Here is a 5,802-nt window from a genome sequence, read left to right as displayed (position 1 = left end):
GTAAGATTTTTTCAGTGTTCAGTGCCTGTTTGTGAGATATGCATTGTTTGAAAGATAATTCTTTGATTTTGTTTAATTTTAATATGCCTTTCATCAACAGTGGTTTGGGGTTTTATAACAACAATTAAAGCGCTTAACTAATGGTGAACGATGTTGCTGAACATATATGGTTTGTGTTGATGGAAAAGGGAATAATGTATTACAAATTATATGGTAAGAACCTGGTAATACCATGGAAACAAACAAGGCTTCCTTTTACAGTGCAGTTTCAGCTTACTTACTGGGTAAATTGGTGTGTTTTACTTGGTAACGTCGCAGAACGTACATGGTACAAGTTTGTGTTGACTGCATGGAAAAGGGAATGTATTACAAATTATATGCTAAGAACCTGGTAATACCATGGAAACAAACAAGGCTTCCTTTTACAGTACAGTTTCAGCTTAATTACTGGGTAAATTGTTGTGTTTTACTTGGTAACGTCGCAGAACGTACATGGTACAAGTTTGTGTTGACTGCATGGACAATGGAATGTATCCATTATAAATTATATGGTAAGAACCTGGTAATACCATGGAAACAAACGAGGCTTCCTTTTACAGTACAGTTTCAGCTTACTTACTGGGTAAATTGTCGTGTTTTACTTGGTAATGTCGCAGAACGTACATGGTACAAGTTTGTGTTGACTGCATGGATAATGGAATGTATCTATCATAAATGATATGGTAAGAACCTGGTAATACCATGGAAACAAACGGCTTCGTACCCAGTATTTAAGAAAATGTACCATGAAATTAAAGGAAAACTGTTCCTGCAGAGGTTGTTACCAGGTAAGTAATTCCATAGTGGTAAATCAAATAAACCCTTTCTAAATGGGTGTAGCTATGAATAATAACTAAGAAAAAGTATTTTATTGGAAAGTACTCTGCTAATAGTACATCATTACATTTGGGCTGTTACCAACATAAACCTTGGATAATAGGTGTTTCTAAGAATTGGTTGCCTAATTTCCTAGGAAGTACACAATATCGGAGTTATTACCAACCTAAAACAGTTACAACTACACGCTACTTAGTTGAGTTGATTGGTAATAGTGGAGGTTTTACTTAGTACATCAGCTGTAATTCCTCTGTATTTACCTTATTACCAGTGGTAATTACACAGTAATACACTATAATTTACCGGATAATTCCTCTGTATTTACCTTCTTATTACCAGTGGTAATTACCCAGTAATACACTATGATTTACCATGCATGTACCCGGTAACTACCTCTGTATTTACCTTCTTATTACCAGTGGTAATTACCCAGTAGTACACTATAATTTACCATGTATGTACCGGGTAAATACCTAGTAATTAGGGGACTGTAAAAGGAAGGGTTACAGACATATATTGTTTATTTCGGGGATTTTCACGGCGGTTTGACGGGGAATAAATTATGCTCAGGGCCGGCTTGCAGACGCCTCGCGGCCGCTCACAAATGTGGGCCGGTCCAACTGACTTCGCAGGCCGCTACACAATTGTTGGCCGGTCCACCTGACCATGTTGGCCGGCCGGCCGACCGGGAAATCTCCCGATCGTCCCGACGGCCACTCCGCCTCTGTATGTATGTATCAGCCCAACCGATATAGAATTTTTAAGGCTGATACCGATACGAATATTTTGGGATTTAAAAATCCGGTATGCCGATATATCGGCCGATATATATTTTTAAAAGAAATCCAGAAACGCGCAACAAAACAAACAGATTTCCCTAACATTGGTTATTTGTAGTTATCCTTTAAATCCTTTTCCCTCTCAGCTAACACGTAACAACAGCAAAACTGGACATTGTAGTCATGAATTAAGTCATGCTTATCGACTTTGGAGAATTGATGGGGATGTTCTATTAATTGTTATTCAAGCTTAATATATCAACCCAAGCGCTGTCGGTTGCTAAGCGACGACGTCAACGTCTTGGGCGGACTATTTCTCTGCTGATCAACACTATGAATGCTGGTAACAAATACATTGTAAATAAATTGTTTCGTTTTGGGAAGTAGCCGTGTAATAAGCGGGATAATGTATAGAACTTCGCCGGTCATTATCGAAAAATAAGTCCCTTCATGGCGAAGCAAGACACCTCCGCTGCGCGTCAGTGTCCTGTTCGCCCTGTCGGGGCTTATTTTCTCAATAATGACCGGCGTTCTATACATTATCCCTTACATATATATCTATTGATTATATGCGGAGATGCCCCCTTAAGCCCATCGGTTACTTGGCTCCGCAGTTCTTCGGTGTCCCTCTCTATGGCTCCCTCTCTCTCTTTTCCACTGTGTTTCGAGAATTTATGTCGATATAACGAGAAAGCTTGTAATGATAACGGCAAGAAAATAAAGGCTCCATGGTCAACATAATTTTCATACAATTAAATTGAAGCGTGTATCGAGGAAATTAGACAATCTAGTTGTTGGCCAGCAGAGGCTGAATTTTAAACTAATTCGGCCCATAACCTTATTTTTAACATTGTTTTTATATCTTGAATATTTTAATATTGTCTGGTATACCTGAACCAAACTTACACATTGGTGGAAGTGGATTTTCAATGGTCAGATAGGCAACAGATCAGTTATAACGATAATCTCCCCCCTCGTTCTATTTTCCATAGTTTAGACTAGTAATTATGGCTATCGGTAACGTCACTCTGAGAGATGTGCACAGACACATTTAACGAGGCAGGGTTATTTGAAATAATAATAATAATAAACACAGTCTCACTCCGAGAACGTCAGATACCGACTGTTGGAAAGGGCACTCTAGCGTCGGTCGCTGAGGGAAAGGTACCCTTCGGCGGCGTCTGCAGACGTAGAGGGGGTTCGATTCACTGCAATGTTACGCTACCCAACGTGATGTTTGACGTTCAGAGCGGGTGCTCCAGCAACCCATTCACTCCTGTATTAACCCGACTACGGCTCTAATAGACGCTGTGAGCATCTTTCCTATGGGATCGTTTTTAGGATATTTATTCATTTATTTATTATATACGGAGACCACCAGACTTCCTCGAAGCAACGAGAATGGTCAATTATATTCAAGATGGGTGTGCGAGAATAGGGATATAGGGCCATAGTCTACCGTCAATATGAATTTCATTCAGGCTGGTCAATGGTCAGATGCAGATCTTGTTACAACGATAAAAGAATAAAAGCTATGGTCTACTTATAATATTATAACGAAATAATGGTATATTTATATATCGTGTTTCCCCCAGTACTGTGTTGTTAAGGCGGCCGCCTTAACAACAATAGGGCCCCCGCCTTTTTTTAAGTAATATATTTTTTAATTATTATGCATTAACAAAGTAGAAAACTCTCGTAGGGAAAGAAAACATACTTCCATCAGGTGTAAAAAATAAAGATCAATAATACATCAGTAATACTGTTACAACATTGGTCGTGCCATAAGGCTTTTTGAATGGAATTGAAACGGAGACATCCCCCCCCGCTCCTTCACCACCTTGACTAAGACATTTTCTGGGGGAAACACTGTATATAATATATATTTAATATTTAATTAATTGAATACAATAACGGCTTTAAACATTTTACATGCCTATGTTTTTTGCCCTTTTCTTTTCAATGGGCCTGCGTCAATGTCACGTGACTCTCATGGTTGCTATGGTTACATGGCTCCAAAAACCATATTGGTCAAGGGCGGAAACGGAGCTGCCGTCAATTGTGTTGTTTTTGTCGTAAATTAGGGTACGCTGGTTAGGAAATAGACAGATATTCCAAGGTTTCCTTCAAAAGGCACCTTGGATGTTTCTATTTTCTGCAGTTTAGACTTGCAATTAATAATTTACTTTTTTAATTAACTTGACTCGTTTTTTTTTTATCTTTGTCTGATGGCTCGTTACGTCACTCTAAGAAACGCGAATGGACAGATTTTAAAGTGACACAGTCTATAAACTATTCTTGAAAGCAAAACACCAAGCTCATTGATTTAACAAGGCAGGGTTATTTGAAAAAATTAATGAAATATGTGTGAGAGGTCATTCCTCCTCCTGAGTGTGCTTCCTATTTATGTCTAGTGTACGCCCCTACTGTCCACAAGCATCCCCCCATATGGATATGGGGAATTGTTGCAACGTCCCAGTGGTGGTGGTGTCATATATATTAAAGAGGGCATTCAAATATACTACAATGATCAATTAGGAGGCCGAAGCCTTAAAGGAAGTGATGCAATAGGTGACTGAGTCGAGGACACAGGGTCTCTTTTATATCAAAGGGGATCTCAAAGGACGCATACGATGATCAACTTGTGGTTCCAGCCCTACAGGAAATGACTCAGCAAGTGCTCCATTTCATTGCACCTCACCCAGCGGCTCGCTTGCAAGATTTTGGCCTGAAGTTCTTCCCAGACCTACAATCTAGCCATCCAACATGCACATCTGAGAATCAGGCCTCTCTTTAATAATGACAAAATGTTATGAGATAATTAACTTTTTGTTATCTCATAAGCGGCGTGGTGCCTTGACTTTTGACCTTTTGACCCCAGACTTCAAAAACTTGGCCACAGGCCAGCTTTGTCTACACAACTTAACACCTCCACAAATGTACACCTCCATCCCACAAAAAATGGGGACTAGAAACTAACCTCTGTTTCATGTACATTTACTCTACTGTTGAAGGTGACGCCCCTTTTCCTGCCTATTTGAGCTAGAAAATGCCAAAATGTATACACACATTTCCCGGGGTCCCGAGAACGACATATCCAACCCAACAAGCCACCAGACAACGGTTTAAAAAAACGAGTCACGTTCATTAAAAAAGTAACTTATTAATTTAAAGTCTAAACTGCGGAAAAATGAAACATTCCAAGGTGCCTTTTGAAGGAAACCTTGGAATATCGGTCTATTTCCTAACCTTAACTGTGGAAAATAGAACGAGGTGGGCGTTATAGAGTGTGCACTGCGCTGCCCTTCTGAAGTCGAAAAAAATCTTGTGATTGAAATACATTGGTTTAACATTGAATTAATTAAATATTAAAATATATACTATACATATTTATTTTTTTGGATAAAATGAATTAGTTATAATATTATAAGTAGACATGTCGCTTTCATTCAATTATCGTTATAACAAGATATGCTAGAGCGTGTATTGTGCATCCTGCCCCCCCTTCTGAAGTCCAAAAAAATCTCCCGATTGAAATGGTTTAATATTTAATTAATATAATCGAATAAATATATATTATACGTATAAATATACAATTATTTAGTTATAATATATAGACCATGTAGCTTTTATTCAATTATTGTTACAACAAGATCTGTTGCCTATCTGACCGTTGAAAATCCACTTCCACCAATGTGTAAGTGTGGTTCAGGTATTCCAGACAATATTAAAATATTCATGATATAAAAATGATGTAAAAATTAAGGTTATGGGCCGAAATCGGTTAAAATTCAGCCTCTGCTGGCCCACAACTAGATCATCTAATTTCCTCGTTACACACTTTAATTTAATTATCTTTAAATTATTATGACCATAGAGCCTTTATTTTCTTGCCGTTATCATTACATCCTTTCTCGTTGTATAGATATAAATTCTGGAAACACAGTGGAAAAGAGAGAGAGGGAGCCATAGAGTGGGACACTGATACACTCATTTCAGCAGGTCAATTGTCTTAGAAACACGCGTTCTGTGGAGCACGTTCGTTTCAGTTTTTGAGGAGGTCTGCTTAAAAAATCGGAAATATTGACATATATTTAACTAGAGGGTGCACTGTACTTTCTGCACACACCCCTTCTGAAGCCTCTAT

This window comes from Gadus chalcogrammus, chromosome 15 (assembly GCF_026213295.1).
Source record: "Gadus chalcogrammus isolate NIFS_2021 chromosome 15, NIFS_Gcha_1.0, whole genome shotgun sequence".
Taxonomy (NCBI): Eukaryota; Metazoa; Chordata; class Actinopteri; order Gadiformes; family Gadidae; genus Gadus; species Gadus chalcogrammus.
Note: the sequence above shows the minus strand (reverse complement) of the source record.